Consider the following 22,405-nt stretch of genomic DNA (forward strand, 5'->3'; position numbering starts at 1 on the left):
ATCAAATGATTCTACTTCACCATTACCCTAACACTTTAGCTGGGCCAGACACTCATCCTCATCAGGACCGTTATGTTCACCTGACTCTGCTCACCTTGAGTTTACTATGTATTACATGCTTACCTTGAGTTTACTATGTATTACATGCTCAACCAAATCCTCACTCTAAACCTGACCCTGACCTTTGTTCTGATGTTCACCCTAAAATTGGCCCTCATCTGGCCCTCCCTCTTGCTCTCATCTTGTATCCATAATCCTGCCCCTAAAATTATCTCTGACTCTGATATCATGCTGACATTGACTCTAACCATCCCACCCCTCTAAAGTTACCCTAAACTTAAATTTCAACCTGTCCCTGGTCGTGACCCTGACCAACAACTCAACTTTGACCCTGATCCTGACAGTCAACCTGACACTGACTCTCACCAAGACTCTGACATTCACACTGAACATCAAACTGACTATACTGAGTCTGGCTTTAAAAAGTTGTGGTAAAATAAATGTAATATAAAATTTACCATCTTAAACATTTTAAAGTATACAGTTCAGTGGCACTAAGTACATTCACATTGTTGTGCAATCAATCTCCAGAACTCTTTTCATCTCGCAAAACTGAAACTCTGTACCCATTAAATAACAACTCCCTCTTTTTTCCTTTCCCAGACCCTGGCAACCACCATCATACTTTCTGTCTCTATAATTTTGAGTAATCTAAGTATATAGGTGGAATCATACAGTATTTGTCCTTTGGTGACTGGATCATTTCACTTAGGATAATAACCTTGAGATTCATCCATGTAGTAGCATGTGTCAGAATTCCCTTCCTTTTTAAGGCTGAATAATATTCGGTATATACCACATTTTATTTATCCATTCATCTGTCCATGGACACTTGGGTTGCTTCTACCTTTTGCCTGTTGTGAATAATGCTTCTATAAACATGAGCGTTCAAGTATCTCTTTGAGACCCTACTTTCAATTCTTCTGTATATATACCTAGAAGTAGAATTGCTGGATCATCTAGTAATTTTTAATTTTTTGAGGAACCAACCATATTGTTTTCCATAGTGGCTGTGACCCTATCTTTTATGCTGAACTTTACCTGACCCTGTCCTACATCCTGACCTTAACAATGACCTTCTACCTGATTTTTAACCTGAACTTCACCCTGAATGTGACTGTCATGCTGACCCTAACCATGACACTGTCTTGACTTTTACCATGTCCTTACACTGTGCTAGAGCCTGACCGTGGCCCATACTATTAACCTCACACTGACCCTGACTCTGTATTTTATACATATACTTACATTCACCCTGACTCTCACCTCTCTTTGACCATGACTTAGACCCTCAAATTAACCCCTACCCTGTATCTAAATTTGAACTAGACTTTTACTTTGATCTTTTTCAGACCTTTACCATGAATCAGACCTCAACTTAACCCTTACCTCACCATGATTTTACCTTCACATTCACCCTGATGTCAAGACTAAAGCTGACCCTTATCCTCACACAGAACATGACCCTGACCCTCACCATGACCCTGTCCATGATTCTGACCCTGACACGCATCCTGACACCGACTCTGATTCTCACCCTCACAATAAGCCTGATACTAACCAAGACCCTGATGCATACCTGACCCTATTCTTCATTCTGGCCACCCGATACTTACTCTGATCCTTAACCTAAACCCGCGTGATATTGACCCTCTATCTTGTCCCTTATTCTAAACATGACCCTCACGCTGACCCTGATTTCCACCCTTATGAAGACCCTGACCCTCAACCTTTCATACTGACTGTCATCATCAAGATATTATCTCACTCTGATCCTGACCCTAAACTGGACTCTGAATCTGACCCTCAACTTGTTCCTGACCATTATCTTCACTTTCTCCATTGACCTTAAATGAAATCTGACCATGATGACACCTTGAAACTGACTGACCTCCCTGCTGCTGAACTTGACCTTTATTTTGTCCCTCAACCTCACCTTAATCATCACTCTGACCCTGACCAGCACTCTGACATTGATCCTGAACCTTACCTGACCCTAACCTTTACCCTGACACTGACCCTTAACCTGATCCTTATCCTAAACCTGACCATAAATTTGAACTTGACCATCAATCTGACCCAGATCATAAATATGAAAACAATTGGGACGCTCACCATATCCCCAAACCTGAGCTGACTGAACTTGATACTGACCATAACCCTGACCACCTTCATCCTTACTCTTACCCTGAGTCACATCATGACTCTCACTCTTACCCTGACCTTCACACTGAACTGACACTCAACCTGACTTTGACTGAGTCTCACCATGGCCCTGAGCCTGACTTTGACTTTATCCATGACACTCAGCAAGACTCTGATATTCACTCTAACCTTAACCCTGACCTGACCATGTCCCTGAGCTTGCTTGTGAACTTTAACCTCTACCTGATCCTCACCCTCTACTTGGCCCTAACCTTATCATGATCCTGGCCCTGATTATCACCCTGACCTGACCAACATCTTGACCTGATTCTGACACTCAAGCTGACCATGATATGGATACTATTCTCACATCAGCCCTGATCCTCAACTTCACCCAGAGCTTTGGCCAACTCCAATCTTAATCTTGACCCTGACCCTGATTCTCAACCAGATACTTTTCTGACCTTACCCTGAACTGTTTTGCATCTTGACCTTGACCCTCACCATGACACCATCCATGATCCTCATCATGTCCCTGAACCTGATCTTGAGTGTGATCTTCACCTTCACCTTGACCTTCACACACAGCCTTACCCTTCCCCTGACCCTCACCTGAAAGTGATTCTGACCTTGGATCAAACCGTATACTCACCCAGGCCTCATCCAGAATTGGACCTTTATGATGACTCTTATTCTCACTCTGAACCTGACCTGCACCTAACTTTCATCTTTACCCTTACTTGGATTTGGCTATCACCCTGCATATGACCCACATCTTGAAACTCACCCTTATCCTTATAGTAATCCTCACTCTGATAGTGACTCACACAAAGACCCTGATATTCATGCTATCACCCTGACTCTACCCTTACCCTGGCCCTGAACTTTACCCTGAATCTTAACTGACCCTGACAGTCAACCTAATCTTTCCTCTGAAACCCTCATGCTAACCTTGACCCTAACTGTACCAATGACATTCTCATCAATCCTTCTATTTCCATATAACTTGACCCTGACCATAACCCCTACACTCACACACACCCACACCCTGACCAACACCTTGACTATGAACTGGACCTTGACTTGTCCCTGAGACTCATCCTGATCATGGCCCTTATGCTGACCTTCACAATGACCCTGACCCTCACTTTGACCCTCAATCTAATATTAACCCTTATCTTGAGAATGAAAAGACTCTGAAGCTGAAGCTTACCCTGAATATCGTCATGACGCAACCCAGACTCTAACTTTTATTCTCACCCTGAACCTATCCCTCACCACATACCTGATATTGGCTGCCATGCTGACTATGACCCTCCTCACTATTACCATGTCTCTGACCTTGACTTAGAACCCTATCCTCATGATCATCTTGACCCTGAGACTCAGCTAACACTGAACGTCACTCTAATCCTCTCACTCACTGTAATCTTGATACAAACCCTAACCTGCACCCTCAAATGTATCATGACCTCACCATGTCCTTGATCCTGTGCTTGACCTTGTCCCTACGCTCATCCTGACTTTACTCCTCACCATGATCCTGCTGCTGATCTTCACCTGCAACCCCAAACTTTCTCTGACCCAGACCCTTATATTTATCAAGTTTCTGACTACAATGATTTGAAAGTTTGTCTCCTCCAAACCTCATTTTGAAATTTGATCCTCAGTGTTGGAGGTGGGGTCTAGTGTAGGTTGTTTTGGTCATGGGGGTAAATCCCTCATGAACAGATTAACGCCCTTCCTGGAGTATGCAGAGGGAAGGAGGGGAATGAGTGAGTTCTTGCTCTATTAGTTCCCATGAGATCTGGTTGTTAAAAGGAGCCCGGTACCTCCCCTTCTACTCTCCCTCACTCCCTCTCTCTCCATGTGATCTCTGCACATGTGACTCCCCTTTGCCTTCTTCTATGAGTGGAAGCAGCCTGAGGCTCTTGCCAGAAGCAGATGCTAGTGCCATGTTTTTTATATAGTCTGCGGAACTGTGAGCCAATTAAACCCCTTTTCTTTATAAATTACCCAGCCCTCAGGTTTTCGTTTATAACAACACAAAATGGACTAAGACACTGACCTGGTACTTAGCCCCACCCCCACCACGATTAACACCCTGGCACTGTATCTGACTCCCTTACTCTTCAAACATTACTGTCCTTGATAATCAACCTGACCAGACCCTGTTCATCACGCTGAACCTGATGCCCTAGCCTTGACCTTTACACCAACCTTACCTTGAACCTGACCCTCACCCTATTGTGATGCCTGATCCTTACAATGACCCTAATCTTTAATTCTTACCTCACAATGATGCTGAACCTGATTGGATTCCTCATCCCAACTCACATCTGGATACTCCTCATCTAGATACACACATCATTTCTCCCCTGAACAATGACTGTGCCTGTGCCTCATCTTCACTTTCACCTTGATCCTGATCCTAAACCTCACCTGGCCTTGAACTTCATTCATACACTGACCCTTATTTGACCTCATTCTTACTCCAACCCTCATACTGACCCTTATGTTGACCCTGACCCTGACCTTAACCATCACCCTGATACTGACTCTGAAATATACACCCACTCTCACTCTGACCCTGTACCAGACCCTCTGCACCTCACCCTATCACTAACCCCCTCACTGACCCTGACCCCCAACTTGATCCCCAAATACACCCTCAGATGCTGATCCTAATACTGATTGTGATACTGCTCCTGACACTTACCATATCCTAAAGCTCACCATCATCATGACATTTACGCTTAACCTCTCCCTGTCTGTGACCCCCTCTCTCTGACCCTCATTGTCACCCTGACCCTTATAATGATTCTGACTCTAATAATGACCTAACCATCACCAAGTTGAGTTTGAACATGAAATCTTATACACTCACACTCTAGTTTCTTTTGGATTTCTTACTGTTCTCAATAAGAATGTGCTTTTGAGAACTAATTCTCAACTTGTTTACACATGTACTGTGTGCTTTCTTTTCTTTTCTCTTTTCTTTTCAGACAGGATCTTGCTCTGTTGCCCAAGTGGGAGTACATTGGTATGATCATGGCTCACTGCAGCCTCAACTTCCTGGGCTCAAGCGACTTTCCCTCCTCAGCCTCCTGAGTGGCTGGGGCTACAGGCATGCACCACCACTCCTAGGTAATTAATTTTTTTTTTTAAATAGAGACAAGGTCTTACCATGTTGCCCAGGCTGGTCTGGAACTCCTCAGTTCAAGTGATCCTCTCACCTCAGCTTCTCAAAGTACTGGGATTACAGGAGTGAGCCACTGCACCCAGCCTACTGTATTTTTCAAATATGCTGCTTTGATTTGTGGTCTCCCTCAAAGTAAGAAACTACAGTTGAGGCTGGGTGCAGTGGCTCAGGCCTGCAATCCCGGCACTTTGGGAGGCCGAGGCAGGTGGATTGCTTGAGTCCAGAAGTTTGAGACCAGGCTGGGCAACATGGTGAAAAGCCATCTACAAAAACTAATTTTAAAAAACTAGCCAAATATGGTGGCATAAACCTGTAGTTCCAGCTACTTGGGAGGCTGAAGTGGGAGGATAGATTGAGCCTGGGAGGTAAAGGTTGCAGTGAGCTGAGATTGCACCACTGCACTCCAGCCTGGGCAACAGAGTGAAACCCTGTCAAAAAAAAAAAAAAAAAAGAAAAAAAGAAAAGAAAGAAACTGCAGTTGAGAAAAATGTGTAGTTCTTATTGATTTGCCTCAGGTAAAGCATAGGTTAATGCTAACAGTTAAGAATTTTATCTATTTTATTTATTTTTTTGAGATGGAGTATCACTCCGTCACCCAGGCTAGAGTGCAGTGGCACAGTCTCGGCTCACTACAACCTCTGCCTCCTGGGTTCCAGTGATTTTCCTGCGTCAGCCTCCCGAGTAGCTGGGATTACAGGTGTGCACACCCGCACCTGGTTAATTTTTGTATTTTTAGTAGAGATGGGGTTTCACCATGTTGGCCAGGCTGGTCTCAAACTCCTGGCCTCAGGTGATTGACCCGCCTCAGCCTCCCAAAATGCTGGGATTACAGGCATGAGCCACTGTGCCTGACCAGAATTTTCTTTAGAGACAAGTGTCTGATTTTTTCTTTAATGCTAGTCTGTTCACATAAATACAATTTTCAATGATATCTGCTTTAACTCGCAAGAAATTACTGTTGAGGACAGTGTGTAAATATGAACTCATTTTCACATATATAGCATAGGTTCCTCTTATCTTGTTCTGATTCACAGGAAGAAATTGTAATCAAGATGAATATGAGTTTCTGAGTTTTTTGGAGTCAAATAAATCTTAAATACATCTTGGTTTAGGCAAACAGAGGTAGCATTGAAAACAATCTGTATTAGTGCATATAAGCTCAGTTTCAGACATTCCTCTCAAAAGAAACTTTTTATTGCTTCTTAGGGTAAACTGAGATGGACATAAGCACATATGAGTATGTGACATTCATTGCAAAGGCACAGCCCTACTGTAAGGGACAATAATAAGGACGAGTCTAAGCAGAAATACTGAAAAGAATCCACTGGCCTGGGCAATGTGGTGAAACCCCATCTCTACAAAAATACAAAAAACTAGCCAGGTATGGTAACACACACCTGTAGTTCCAGCTACTCAGGAGGCTGAGGCGGGAGTATTGACTGAATCCAGGAGGTCGAGGCTGCGGTGAGCTGTGACTGTGCCACTGCACTCCAGCCTGGGTGACAGAATGAGTCCCTGACACACACACACACATACACACAGAATCTGTATTAGCATCAGCAAACTCAGTTTTAGACATTCCTCTCAAAAATATCTCCTTATTGTTTCCTGCAGTAAACTAAGATGAATGTAAGAAGAACAACACATATCCATCTAAAAGGTATATTCTTTTTTTTCAAGGTAGGTATAGACTGAATGTTTGTGTTCCCCCCAAATTTGTAAGTTAAAATCCTGGCTGGCTGCAGTACCTCATGCCTATAATCCCAGCACTTTGGGAGGTTGAGGTGGGTGGATCATTCGAGGTCAGGAGTTCAAGACCAGACTGGCCAACATGGTGAAACTCCATCTCTACTAAAAATACAGAAATTAGCCAGGCAGTAGTGGCACGTGCCTGTAATCCTAGCTACTTGGGAGGCTCAGGCAAGATAATTGCTTGAGCCCAGGAGGTGGAGGTTGCGGTGAGCGGAGGTTGCGGTGAGCCAAGATTGTGCTACTGCACTCCAGCCTGGGTGACAGAGCAAGACTCTGTCTCAAATAATAAAAAAAAAAAAAGTTAAAATTCTAACCCCCAATCTGATGGTATTAGGAAATGGGACCTCTAGGTCCTGAAAGTGGAGCCTTCCTGAATGGGTTTAGTGCCTTTATAAAAAGAGATTCCAATAGGCCAGGCGCAATGGCTCACGCCTGTAATCCCAGCACTTTGGGAGGCCGAGGCAGGCAGATCACGAGGTCAGGAGTTCGAGACCAGCATGTCCGGTAATGGTTAAACCCCATCTCTACTAAAAATACAAAAATTAGCTGGGTGTGGTGGCAGGTACCTGTAATCCCAGCTACTCAGGAGGCTGAGGCAGGAGAATCGCTTGCACCTGGGAGGCGGAGGTTGCAGTGAGCCGAGATTGCACCACTGCACTCCAGCCTAGGCAACAGAGCAAGACTCCATCTCACACACAAAAAAAAAAGAGAGAGAGAGAAATTCCAGAATTTGCTCCCTCTCTCGACCCTCCAGCATGCGAGGGTATGAGAAGACAGTTACCTGTAAGCAAGGTAGAGGGCTTTCTCCAGATACGGGATCTGCTGGTGCATTGATTTTGGACTTCCCAGCCTCCAGAACTGTGAGAAATAAATGTCTGTTGTTTCAGCCACTCAGTCTACGGTATTCTGTTATAGCAGCCCAATTGACTAACACAACAGAGCAAAGGAGAGTGAATCTAAGTAGTAGTATTAAAAAGAATTTGTAGTAGTACAATCAGGCTCGGCCTCAGACATTCCTATTAGAAGTCCCTATTGCTTCTCAGAGTAAAGCAAGATAAATGATAAGACAGTAAAATACATATCAAAGGCACATTCTTACTAGAAAGAAAAAAGATAAAAATACACTGTTTATTAAACCTAATTTTAATTGTCTCTTCCTTCTTAAAATGTCAGTGGGTTAACAAAATATGTAAATGCCTTTGGATAATAAGACATATTTGTGTATATTTGCCTTCTCAAAGCTTTTAATTAACATGAGATAAATGCTCATGAAAAATTACCTAGGCAGTTTTTTACTTTCTATCCTGTAGATGTCTCCTATGTCTGGAGGAAAAAAAAGAAAGAAAAGAATTATTCCCTTAATTAGAGATAGTAATTAACAAAGACAGTTCGTTACACTAGGTACAAGGATTGCAGAGAGATACAGGTATGTATATATAGGATTTTCTGTTTGTATATTTTTAAAAGTTGTGTAGTTCACTCATATAATAAATTTAACATAATACATACTGCTTTATTTAGTATACTGACAATTATGCTTTAAAGCTATAGTTTAAAACTTTAAATTATTACCTATTTATATTTGTATGTCTTGATGCATACAAAAAGGGAATATATCCTTTACTACAATTTGTTATATAAATAATATACCAAAAGAATAAAATTAGAATTTAGGTCTTTTGCATGAGGTGACTTATTTTATGCCCAGGTCAACAGAGGTTCCTTTTTTTGTCAACAAATTGTTCTACTGTTTTTGTATTCTCTACAACTATCATCAGAGATTCCCTTGGATAAGCTTGACCTAATTTTATCTGATCAAAGTTAAAATGCTATCATGGAGTGAAATTCACCCTTAAAACATAGACAACTTCCAGAAATTAAATCAGTTCAGATAACTAACATCATTGTCCTTACCTGGGCTTGACAGCTCACGAATAAATAAATAAGCAATTATTTATGCTGATAGTAAATGTGTTTTGGGGGTAGTCCACAAATTCAGAATTGTTTAGAAACAGAGATGTTTCTAACCTTGAAAAAAAAACTTACACCAATTAAATGACAAATTAAAGAACTTTTAGATGCTTTGCTATTACCTAAGAAAACAGCTATCATAAAAACACAGTCATTGAAAAGACAAGACCTAGAAACTCATGGTAATGCTTTGGCTGGCCCCTATGCTAAACAAACAATATTAACCTAGATAAACAGTCCTATCATCACGCGGACAAGAAAAGTCTTGGAGAAATTCAGAGAGGCTGTTCCTAACTGTCAGAAACAAGTCTCTAATTCAATTTAGGATGATCATTAGATGATCACCAGGATGGTCAACTGAGCGTGCCTCAACACTTGAAAATGGAGCTTAACGAAAATTCTTCATGATGTAACCATAAAGGAACGATAAGTTGACAACAATATTAGACCAACACTGGTGGCTTAATTTTAGATGTAGCTGCCAAGGATGTGTTTGAAAGTGTGACTTATCTGCCAGTGACACATCCTGATAAACTGCCAAGGTGGGCTCATGGACAGGAATCGAAGCCTCTATGCCCCTTCAAATACCTCCAAATGGACTTCATACAAATACCTTTTACAATGAATTATAAATACGTTTTGCTCATTGTGTATTTATTCTCAGGGCGGACTGAAGTTTTTCCTTGCTGGAAAGCTATTCCATGCTGGGTTGGGGGTTGAAAGGGTTCAGGGGATGGCTTGGTTTTGTTTTCCCACCTGGGGAATTCCCATTTCTCTCTCCAATGACAGAGGTGCTCATTTTACTAGAACTGCACTTAAGTACTTTTACACAGAAACTTCACTGTCCTTATCATCTGCAGTCCTCAAGATGAACAGAGAGAACGAATGGAATTTTATAACTAAAATTAGCAAAGCTCTCAAAATCTCTAAACTCCCATGGCAGAAAGCATTACTATTAGCTTTCATATCTAAAATCAACCCTCTCTAGGGTCCTTATTCTGCAAGGATGAAAACTCTTTTTTTGAGACGGAGTTACGCTCTTGTCGCCCAGGCTGGAGTGCAATGGCACGATCTCGGCTCATCGCAACCTCCGCGCCCGTTCAAGTGATTCTCCTGAGTCAGCCTCCCGCGTAGCTGGGATTACAGGCATGCGCCACCACGCCCAGCTAATTTTGTATTTTTAGTAGAGACAGGGTTTCTTCGTGTTGGCCAGGCTGGTCTCGGACTCCCGACCCCAGGTGATCCGCCCGCCTCGGCCTCCCAAAGTGCTGGGATTACAGGCGTGAGACACCGCGCCGGGCCCAAAACTTGCTTAAAGGAACGGGTGGTTGGACCCTGTGGTCTACCTGGGGTCCCCACCCAGCCACTCACCCACTCCTCCCCTTGGTGGGGAAGGGAGGGAGGTGCAACAGAGCTGTCTGCCCACCCCAATCCCACCTCCTTTACCAGTGACCCAGTCACGGACTTCAAGTTTAATGCACCCAGAATCCTGCAATTTAGTTCTTTTGGCATAAGTCACCTTCCCACTGCTCCCCAACGCATGCTCGCAATTATGCTGTACTGCCACTCTTGGCAAAGTTTTCAGAGAGTAGTCTCCGCCCCATACCCCCTACCCAGAATCTGCAGTGGGCAGGACTCACCGTTGCTAGGAAACACCCGCTGTAATCCCTTTGACCCTGTCCTGTGCTGATCTTTGGGAGAAAAGCCCCCTGCCCAACTATTGAGCATGCACAGACTATTCCAGGTGCAGCTGCTGCCAAATTGCTGTTCTCCAGGAACCCGCGGTAGGGAGCCATCGGCAGCCCCGGGAGTGCCTGCTGCAACGGCCTGACAAGGATTAGGGATTAACGGGGAGATCTGCTGCATCCTCTTCTTTCCGCAGTAGGAAGAACGACACAGGAGGCAGGGTTGGAGGCTCAGCTAAAAACCAGATTCCCACCACCTGTTCCTTCAAGCAAGTGCGCTTGCGCCGGGCAGGCCCTCGGGCTAGCGTCTGGCTGATGAGTGGTGCTGCCGAGCGAGGAGCGCACGCGCTCGGCGTCGCCATCTTCTGGTTGTGTGGTCCGTATTTTAGGGGTGTATTACAGTAGGTGCCGGCATTTTAAAATATGAACAAATAAAATTAGGTCAACACTATCCAAAGGAGTCTCAAAAGAATGGTTGAAGAATATGCAAAAAGCATTGAGAATTAACAGAATAATTTGGTGACAAAAGAAACCTCTATTGATCTGGGGATAAAAATATTTGGTAAATTTACATAGAAGACCTAAATTCTAATTATTCATTTGGCAAATTATTTATGTAACAAATTGTAGTAAAGGAACTATTGATATTGCTTGTCCGCCTTTTGGCTAAGATCAAGCGTAGGAGCTATTGATATACATTTATTTGTATGAATTTAGGCAGACACACGTGTACAAACATAAAAATAGGTTTCTGACTATTGAAAATACATTTATCCTCTGCATAGACTTTTATCTCTGCAATCTTTATACTCAGTTTAATCAATATCTACATTAATTACTATCTTTAAGTAAGTAATCAGTCTGCTTTTTTTCTCTAGACGTAAGGAAAACCCAGGGGACAGAAAGTTTAAAACCATCCAACTTATTTGTTCATAAGAATTTATCTTTCAGTATTTTAAAATTTTGAAAAGGCAAAAACAAGGGATCCAGCTCTGGTCATGCTGACTTCGCAGCTTCTGTGCGTATCTATGCACTCAACTTGTCAGTGTCCTTGTGTCAAAGACCCCCTAGGCACATACCTGAGATGAATAAATTGGGCTTATTATGGCTTGCATTGGGGGAGAATGCACACCACTGGGAACTACAGGGTGTCTCAGTAAAAAGGCGTCAGAAAGTAGCTGTTACAGAACATGATCTTTTTTGGGTGACTTGGGGGAGGGTCTAAGGAAGTGAGGGTTTTGCTCTAGATTTAGTATTGTTAGAAAGTGGAGCTAATTCTAGATTTGCTATTTTGTGGATATACAACACATTATTAAATAATAAAGTGTTTAACTATAGCCTTAAAATAGAATTTATCAGTATATTAAATAAAACAATCTATATCAAATTAAATTATTATGTGAATTAACTGCAATAACTTTAAAAAACTAATAAATCAATTAGAAACTCTTTCTGTAATTCTTATACCCTATACAATCAACCATCTACATTAATTATTATCTTTAATCAGCCTTTTCTTTCTTTTTCTGTAGACATAAGTGACACCTAGAGGACAGAAAGTTAAAAACCATCTGGGTCATTTTTAAATAAGCATTATCTTATATTAATTAAAAGTTTTGAGAAGGCAAATACAAACATATATGTATTATCATCCAAGGCATATTTTGTTAATTCACTGATAATTTAATAAATAAGGGTCAGTTAAAATATGGCTTATATGTGGTCTTTTGTATATTTTTTTATTTTAGTAAGAATGCGCCTTTGAAAGTAGTATGTTTTGCTGTCCTTATGTTTATGTCAGTTTACTCTAAAAAGCAATAAGAAGTTTCATTTGAGAGTAATGTGTAAGAAGGCTGAGCTGGTTTGCCCCAATATGAATTTTTTTCAATATTACTTCTGTTTGCCAACCTAAACTCAGATATATATATACATCGTGTACCTGACCTTACACAATGAGTATCGGTCAGATTCAGGGTGAAGGTCAGTGTCAGAGTCTGTATGAGGATAGGCATCAGGGACATAGTGACGGATAAGTTCAGGGTAAGGGTGAGTGTCAAGGTTGGGTCATGGTGAAATTCAGAGTAAGTTTCAATATAAGGATCAGCATCAAGTGGAGTGTTACAATGAAAGGATCAGGATAAGTCTCAGGCTCAGCTTCAAGGTCAGATCAACATCAGGTGAGGGTCAGTATCAACATTAGAAAAGATCAGGGTTGGGGTCAGGGTCAGGGTTAGGTTAAGGATAAGGATGAGGATTGAAATAATTGTCAGGCTAAGTAAGCAAGGGTCAAGGTCAATGTGAGAATAGGATGAGTGGGAATGTCAAATGCAGGGTGAACTTGAGTGTCTGGTTTAGAGAAAGAGTAGGAATTAGGGGTCAGAGGTAGGTGAGTTTGCGTGTCAGGTTCATGGTCAGAAGTAAGGTCAGTGTGAGGCTGAAGGTCAAGGTCAGAGTCAGGTGCAAGACAGGGTTATTGTGAGATGAGAGGGAGATTCTGAGTCAGTATATGTGTAAGGGTAAGGCTCACAGTTATAAAAATGGTGAATTTGACAATAAAATTCAGGGAGAAAATCAGGGTTAGATTCAGGGTAAAGTCAGCTCAGAGTCAGCATGAGGATCAGAGGAAGGGCCAAGGTCAAGTGATGGTCATAGACAGGATCAGGGTCAGAGAGCATCAGGATAAGCATAAGGATAAGGTTAAGGGTGAGTGTATATGTCAGAGAAAGTGTCAGCTTGATAGTCAGGGTCAGTGTGAGGCTGAGGGTCAAGGTCAGCCAGCATCATGGTGAAGGTCAGAGTGAAGGTTAGGGTCAGGAAAAGTCCAGAGTCAAGTGCAGGATTAGGGTCAGTGTAAGAGTATTATCTGGGTCAGAGTCAGCTTCAGGATCACTGTGAAGGTCAGGGTGGTTTCAGAACAGGATGATAATCAGGATTCTGGGCACAGTCAGGGTCAAGTTGACCCCTCAAACTTAACCTGACACTCAGCCTGACACTGAGCCTGAAACTCTTCATGTCTGTTAACATGACTCTTGCCCTAATGGTAGCTCTCATCCTCACCAAGACACTGCAGTTCATGAACGGGGTGAATGTCAGGGACATAGTGGTCATATGTCCATTTACTCTTGACCCTCATGTGCGTTTGACCTTCATAGTGACCCTCACTAGGACCTTGCCTTGACCTAGAATTTTGCCCTCATGCTGTCCATCCTGACCCTGCACCTGACCCTGATGCTCACCCACACCAAGATTCTATTCCTCACCATGACCCTGAAGCTGACCCCGCCCACACCCTCTACATTACTCTCACCCAGACACTCACCCTCACCATGTCCCTGACACCTCACTTGACCCCAACCCACATCCTGACTCCGGCACTGACTGTGACACTCACCCTGACACTGAATCCGACCCGCATCTTCACCTTAACCTTAACCTGTCCTTTACCCTCATCTTTACCATCAGCCTAACCCTGATCCTCATCCTCCCACTAACTCTTACCCTCACATTCCCAGTGGCACACTTTGACCCTGACCCTTACCTTGACTCTCTTCTCACTCTGACCTTCACACGCGTTTTGACCCTGACCCACTGCCCCTCGTCTTTACTACCTTTTCCCTGGCCGGTGCCGGGTGGGGTAAGCCAGCTGGCTGCACAATCCAGGCAGTGAAGAATGGTGGGTGGCACAGCATACAGACCACAAGGATGTGGTCACAGTTCTTGGCTCATGGCTCACAGCTATGGATCCAAGTGTCATGGCCATCACAATGGATCCTTTTAGCATCATTTTCTTAAATAAAAGGTATTACAAAGACTATACACTGGTTACTGCTTATTGTGGTTGCTCTACCAATGGATCTCCTTAGAGAATGACCATACACATATTAGCCATACCTTATAAGAGCAAAAGAGATAAATGATCAGGGTACTTTCATGGTCTCCCACAGAAGAAAGCTAGCAAGCAAACCTGTACTTATGTTTTCAGTAGCTATTTTCATAAAAGCTATTTTTAGCAATTGGAAAATTGGTTTTATAGGCCACAGAGTTATGTATCTTATAAAACAGAAATCAAAATCAGAAATTACTTGCAGAGGTGGTATAAACCTTTGAGAGTTCATGTTGGATAAGGTTTTCATTGATAACTGCTTTCCGAGAAAATGCCACTGAACTAAACAAGCAACTGACTAAGTGGGGGAAATATCCCTAAGATTACAGAGTACTCCCTATGTGCCAGACACAGCCCCAGGGTGCTGTGGCACAAAGGAGTTAGTCTAGTACCGTATAAGCACTATGAGAAAAAGACTGATATTTCTGCATGCAGCAATTCACAAGAAGAGGCAATGGTAAGGGTGGAAGAAAGACAATGGACTGACTGTTCTTTGTCATAATCATTGTTTCTTGACTGCACTCCTTTTTCCTCCTTACCAGGGAAAATGAGACCAGTAAGAAATGAGGCAAATAAGTTAAGAAATTAGGAAAAAGGAAAAGAAATGGTAATGATTGTTTATATATATATTTTATATATATACTTCATATATAATATGTAGTTACATAGTTATATGTTATATTGTTATACATACCTTAACAAAATATATGTTGATATATATAATGATTGTTTATATACATATGTGTATATATATAATTTTTTTTAAAGACAGGGTCTGTCACCCAGGCTGGAGTGCAGTGGTGCAATAACAGCTCACTACAGCCTCAGTCTCCCCAGGCTCAGGTGATCCTACCACCTCAGCCTCCCAAGTAGCTGTGACTATGGGCACGTGCCACTATACCTGGCTAATTTTTTATTTTTTTAAATAGAGATGGGGTTTCACCATGTTGTTCAGGCTGGTCTAAAACTCCTGGGCCCAATCGAGCTGTCCACTTCAGCCTCCCAAAATCCTAAGGTTATAGGTGTAATGATTTGTTTTTAAAAGGAACCTTTTCTAGATAGATAGACTCTGTTTTAAACTTGTCAAGTGAGTTAACAATTTTTAATCCTTCACTACAAATACTGTGCCTGCATGTTGCATATAAGGAATTGATGTTGCTGAGACATTTCTGAGTTGGTTTTAAGCTCTATCATCAACAAAATAAATGACTATTTCTTTTGCAACCATAAGCACCATAGCTCTGAATGGGCAAGACAGAGAGTTTCGCGATTAAACTACCAAAACCTAAGAAAGACAGATGCAATATAGAATACTTTACACTACATAGGACAAAAGAGTGAAAGCAGAAGTAAATGAAAACTCCTACAAAGTCATGAAATCAAGGAAGCTGCCAACAAAAGATCATTTAAGAAAGAAAAAAATGACATACCCAAAGGATTATAAATCATTCTACTATAAAGACACACGCGCATGTATGTTTATTGCAGCACTATTTACAATAACAAAGACTTGGAACCAACCCAAATGCCCCTCAATGATAGACTGGATAAAGAAAATGTGGCACATATATACCATGGAAACTGTGCAGCTATAAAAAAGAATGAATTCATGTCCTTTGCAGGGACATGGATAAAGCTGGAAGCCATCATTCTCAGTAAACTAACACAGGAACAGAAAACCAAACACCACATGTTCTCACTCATAAGTGGGAGTTGAACAATGAGAAGACATGAATACAGGGAGGGGTACATCACACACTGGGGCCTGTCATGGGGGTGCGGGTGCAAGGGGATGGATAGCATTAGAAGAAATACCTAATGCATGTGGGGCTTAAAACCTAGATGATGGCTTGATGGGTGCAGCAAACGACCACAGCACGTGTATACCTAAGTAACAAACCTGCATATTCTACACATGTATCCCAGAACTTAAAGTAAAATGAAGAAAAAAATCTATTGGCAAAGTTGACCTTAACAAGGGTAGGTGTCCCAAGCTTGCTTCATTGTAAGAATTACTGGAGACACTTGTTCAACAGCGAGAACTCCCACACATCTTTGAATGGTTCTAATTTCACTCCATATGTGATCTACACACATCAGCAGCTCTAAGAACTCCCATTGTAAAAAAAACATTTTAAAATGAAAAAAGAGACAAACAAAAGAAGGAATTCTGCTAACTTACACTGGGTTCACCATTTAAATAACTGGTGGCAAGTGTCTGAGTGTCAGTCCTGAAGTTTGACATCACTCGGTCTCGAATAATTAGTTTACCGTAACAAAAGGTTGACACATTATTTTGCTTTGTTCAAGACCAAATTTAAAATGTAAAATTATACATATATTATGTTGTTTTTAACTAAATGACATAGCAGTGGTTGTCTTCTTAAATGGTTAAGTTTTATGATATTTTATATTAATACAATTCGTAAAGATTTAATATATTAACTTAATTGTAATTTCTAGATTCTTAACTAACTTTTCAAACTTAGTTCTGGCTGGGTGCAGTGGCTAACACCTGTAACCCCAACACTTTGGGAGGCCAAGGCGGGAGGATCTCTTGAGCCCAGGAGTTTGAGACCAGTCTCAGTAACATGGCAAAACCTTGTTTCTATAAATAATTAAAAAATTAGCCAGGCATGGTGCCATGTGTCTGTAGTTCCAGCTACTTGGGAGGCTGAGGTGGGAGGATCACCTGAGCCCAGGAATCTGTGGCTGCAGCGAGTGGTGATCATGCCACTGCACTCCAGCCTGGGTGATGAGAGTGAGACCCTGTCTCAACAAAAGGAAAAAAAAAAACTTAAGCCCAATTCAATTAATAAATTACCCTTAAATGCTTGTAATTTCTAAAAGAAAAAATACAAAAACTGCTGACTAAATATAATTTTAACTTACCCTTATTAAAACATCAGTAGACTAATAAAATATAAAAATACCTTTGGGTGCTAATACATAGATGTTTGATTTTGCGTTTTTAAATTTTTAAAATAATGGGAGATAAATGCTCATTAAAAATTAGAGCATGGTTTTAAACTGTTTCCCCTTTGGGTGTCCCTTATGTCTAGAGAAAAAAAGAAAAGACTGCTTACTTTAAAGATGCTAATTATTTTGGTATAGTTCATAAAAGTAATCCATTACATCCAGAATATTTACTGCAACAATTCTACAATGAATTGATTACATTCTAGGGTCTGCTTGTTGAGCTGACACAGTGAGTTCAGGTCGTAGTACTCTATAGGATTACTTTGAGTTCATCTGCTTATGTTTCTACCTCCCTCATTACACTGTGAGCCTTACAATGGCAGAGAATGAAATTATCCTTGTATTCCCTATTCCAAATTTAGCCCCGATACACAGTAGGCACTCAGTATTGTATAATGGTAAGAGGCAAAGAGAAGAATGGAATATTCTATGCAGTTTATTTACCTTCTTCCCCTAGGCATGAAGTTTTATTAATAATGAGATAATTGACCTAATGATGCAATGCTAGAATTGTTGGACTTACTTATAGGAGGAAACTTGCATGAAAATAAAGAGAATGGGCCGGGCGCGGTGGCTCACGCCTGTAATCCCAGCACTTTGGGAGGCCGAGATGGGCGGATCACGAGGTCAGGAGATCGAGACCATCCTGGCTAACACGGTGAAACCCCGTCTCTGCTTAAAATACAAAAAAATTAGCCGGGCGTAGTGGCGGTCGCCTGTAGTCCCAGCTACTCGGGAGGCTGAGGCAGGAGAATGGAGTGAACCCGGGAGGCGGAGCTTGCAGTGAGCCGAGATCGCGCCATTGCACTCCAGCCTGGGCGACTGAGTGATACTCCGTCTCAAAAAAAAAAAAGAAAAGAAAAGAAAAAAGAAAAAGAAAAAAGAAAATAATGAGAATGGCTATTTGATAGAAGTATGAAACCTAAAATGCCAATATCATCAACTCCTGGGGGTTTATCCTTTTGGATTTTCAGTTTTCTGTTTTAAAAGCATTAATTAGAATGCTAGTACCCCAGAAAAAGCAAGAACATTGTCTATCTTGTTCATCTATATTCCTAGAGTCAGAACATTGACAGGAACATGTATAAGTTCGGCAAAGATTAGTTGAGAAATGACTTTGTTGCACCAATTCTGATTGCCGATGGAGGCTGGCAGCACTTTACCGAGTACAATATCATTTCAGTGATAGATTATCAATGTCTGCCGTGTGTACAGTAGGCAAAGTTAGGGTGCCTGTAACATGTTTGCCATGAATGTTAAACCACTGTTCTTGCCTTAGCTATCAGCCAACATTTTAAACAGCTGACTGCAAAGAGGAAGACTATGGAACTAGCAGGTAGGGAAGGGTATTGACTGGGAGGGTTAATGGGGCTCTGAGATGGAAACGTGAATCTTGGAAAACAGATTCTGCTGATTCCATGTTTGGCTAAGAACATTGACTTTCTTATTTGTTAGTTATTTGTTTTATTTGGGTTTTCCTGATATTAAAAGGTTAAGTTGTGCAACACAGCAGTGTTTTAACATTTCACTAATTGAATGAAGCCTGCAATGTGCAACAAAAAGATTTTTGTGTTTATTTATTGAGATTGTGCATGTACTATATTAATTTCACACTCCTTGAACATGTCTTCTTCTTCCAATGAGAAAGAAAAAAGCGTGGTGGAGGCTCAGAGTTTATTCCTTTGTGGAATGATTTTAAATAACAAATAAATGAATTAAAAATTTCCTGTCCCCAGAGTCTTACATCTTTCTCTGGTTAGGAAGCAGATGCACTCATAGGTGTAGCTATTGTTCCAAAGCTAGATTATCTTAAGTTTTTGAGTCTAGTATTGGAATGGGGGTGCTTGCAGGTAATTGACTAAAATAATGAAGATAATTTGAGATATGGAGGGAGATATTTTGCAGCATAAACGCAAGGGTCTTGTGTCTACCCGCACTCAGAATTGCAATATCAACTATGCCAGTGCTATATAAAACAGGATTCATTCGTATTTGGACTGATGCATACTTTATTGCATAGCTGGGAGGCAGTTCAATTTTCTTTCACTTTGTCACACATGCAGTTTGAAGTATGAGAACTCACAACTTAACTCTTTTTGCCTCTCCTCTTCCTGATAAGTGGAGGCAGCCCCTTGACCCTGTGGAAGAATTATTTGTTTATTCACTTAATAAATATCTAGCCATGGGCCAACATTCAAGCTTACATCCAACTAAGGCCATTTGTTCATAGGGCATCTGTCTTAATTTGGATCTCGTCTACCATGGACGCTGAGAGAAGGACTTGGGTGCAGGTAGCTTCTGCAGGGAGAAAATCCCTGGAAGCACAAATAAGAAAGTTTAAAAAGTGAGGCAGGAAAAGGGAAAAAATTGATAAAGTATGCGTAATAGAGCAGGTTAGTGCTGTAAGCAACTATGTCTCAATCTTCCTGGGAACCTCTGAGAAACTACTGGAAACATATACAAAATATCCCCATCAGAGGGAAGGCTGGGATATTTATGAGTATACACCCACATATCTCAATTGTGCCTGCAAACTTCCCATGGTGCAAGAGAGAGGGCTCAGGTAGAGAAAACAAGAGACACTAATTCCTAAGTTGGCATGTTTTCAGTGTGCCAGGGACTGTCCGCCATAACTGTACGTCAACGCAGGCGAGCCAAGCAGATATGGGGCAGTGTATCTGCAACATCTACTAAACAATCCTTACTTTCTCTACCTCGAGGCAGGGTCCATTTTGGAACCAACAAACTTCAGACTGAGGTAGATCCAGGGCTGCCACATATGGCTATTTAGGATTAGCCAGTTGTGCACCATTTAAGCCCAATGACTGCCAAGTACGTAGACTGTATTGTAATTATTACTGCCTGGGGCTGGGCAATGAAAAATCTGTAACACATTCACAGGGATGTCTGTATAATTGGCATCCCTTGGAGCCATGTAATGCACAATCTGCAAGGCTGTACATACTGTTTCTTTTATAAGAAAATCCTCTTATGAAGGGTAGGTGTTATTTTTTGGGAGAGTAAGTAAATTATCATAAAGCATTAGACAGAGGACATTTCAGAATAAAGGAGATTTCAGTTAACATATTTGCATCGCTCAGCAAGCAGTACTTGCAGGTTCTTTTTTTTTTTTTTTTTAGACAGAGTCTTGCTGTATTGCATAGGCTGGGGTGTAGTGGCATGCACTCCAGTAGTCACTGTAACCTCCACCTCTTGGCCTCAAGCAATCCTCCCATCCTTCCACTTCAGCCTCTCAAGTAGCTGGGACTGCAGGCATGCACTACCACCCCTGGCTAATTTTTCTTTCTTTCTTTCTTTCTTTTTTTTTTTACACGGAGTTTTGCCATGTTGCCTGGGGAGTGGGGGTGCTGGTCTGGAACTCCTGGGCTCAAGTCATCTGTCTGCCTTGGCCTCCCACAGTGCTGGCATTACAGGTGTGAGTCACCTCACCTGGCCTAGTTACAGGTTCTGTGTGGCGATCAGACTCAAAAGACTCCGTAGGCTTTAAAACCTAATACCATATTTTCTTAGCTTTTTAGATGGATACAGGACCACATGTATGGTATCTGTGCCTTATTAGGAGACCCAAATGCTACCCAAGTACCCGCCTCACCTACATAAGTCATGTCTAGCTGCCTCAAATACAAGGTACGTGTGTGTCACTTTAACACAGAGAAGCTACAGCCTCAGTTTTCCCCCCCATCCTTTAGACCATACTAGTCCAGTTCATGGGTCTTCCACTCTTGGTGCAGTTCCAACAATTAGGGGTTTCACGGCAAACAAGCCAGGTATAACCATCCACATATATCTTAATCTCCATTTGATCATTGTATTATATATTAAGATAATCTTAATTTCCAATGAGACAGTATTATGAGAAGACAGACTCCAAGCTTGTTTTAAAGGCAAGTCTTTGTTCAGCCCAGGCCTGAATGATTTTACTCACAACATTGTATATAAATTTGGATGAAAAAGAATACAGTGCTTATGAAACAATGGACCTCATCTCTAAATTCCTGCCCAAAGTAACTGACAAATGCTATAAATTTTAATGTAAACAAATGCATAGTTAAAACTAAATTATTTTCTCATTACAAAGTAGTCTTAATTGTAGAATACTTGAGAGCCAAGATAGGCACACAGTATATATTTTAGAAATGTATTTCTCAACTTTAAATCTTTCTTGTAACGCTTGTGCCAATTTTCTTGCCCATCTAATCTTTCTTTTACAGGAAATTGCAGAAATTGAGAAATAGAAGTGGAAAAGAATGGTGGTATAATAGACAATGTACTGTTGCTATTACCCAATTGTTGAGACAGTTTATCAGCAAGATAGAGGTAGCATTCTTGTGGGTTAAATATCCATTATACACTAGAACAAAGTAAACTGTGAGCACTTATGCAAGCACAGTGTTCTGTAAATACTAACTGATGGCAACTTATATATTGCATGGAAAAAGACTTTATATAGTTAAAACGCTACAGAAAAATGACTCCGTTTCCAAGCGATTAGTCAATGGTATTCTCACGTTTTGGAAACTTTTATTTTTAATCATTCTCTCTTAAGCTTTACTAAAATAAAAATCTAGATTTTTTTTTAAATCTTCGTATTTTACTTCTGCAAGCACCATAGAGTTTCATTGCTCATCATAATGACTTTTAAAAAGAGAGATGATTTTCTGCTCTTGTGAAATGGCCAATTTATTGCCAACTGGATCACAACAGAAC

The 22,405-nt window shown here is 41.3% G+C and overlaps 1 protein-coding gene across 4 annotated transcripts in view; it reads left to right on the forward strand.

The window, feature by feature from the left end:
* Positions 1 to 4,540: 4,540 nt before the first annotated feature.
* The window catches only part of SLC25A26 (solute carrier family 25 member 26), a 189,088-nt gene continuing 171,223 nt past the window's right edge, over positions 4,541 to 22,405 (forward strand). The window contains exons 1-4 of one of the 4 annotated variants that reach the window (XM_055110129.1): positions 4,541 to 5,352; positions 6,614 to 6,788; positions 7,022 to 7,087; positions 21,209 to 21,325. The gene's annotated coding sequence lies outside the window, so the exon portion shown is untranslated. The remainder of the gene's footprint in view (positions 5,353 to 6,613; positions 6,789 to 7,021; positions 7,088 to 21,208; positions 21,326 to 22,405) is intronic. The other 3 variants (XM_055110128.1, XM_055110127.1, XM_024928139.3) reach the window with 3 other exon arrangements.

Source organism: Pan paniscus, chromosome 2, assembly GCF_029289425.2.
Source record: "Pan paniscus chromosome 2, NHGRI_mPanPan1-v2.0_pri, whole genome shotgun sequence".
Classification (NCBI taxonomy): domain Eukaryota; kingdom Metazoa; phylum Chordata; class Mammalia; order Primates; family Hominidae; genus Pan; species Pan paniscus.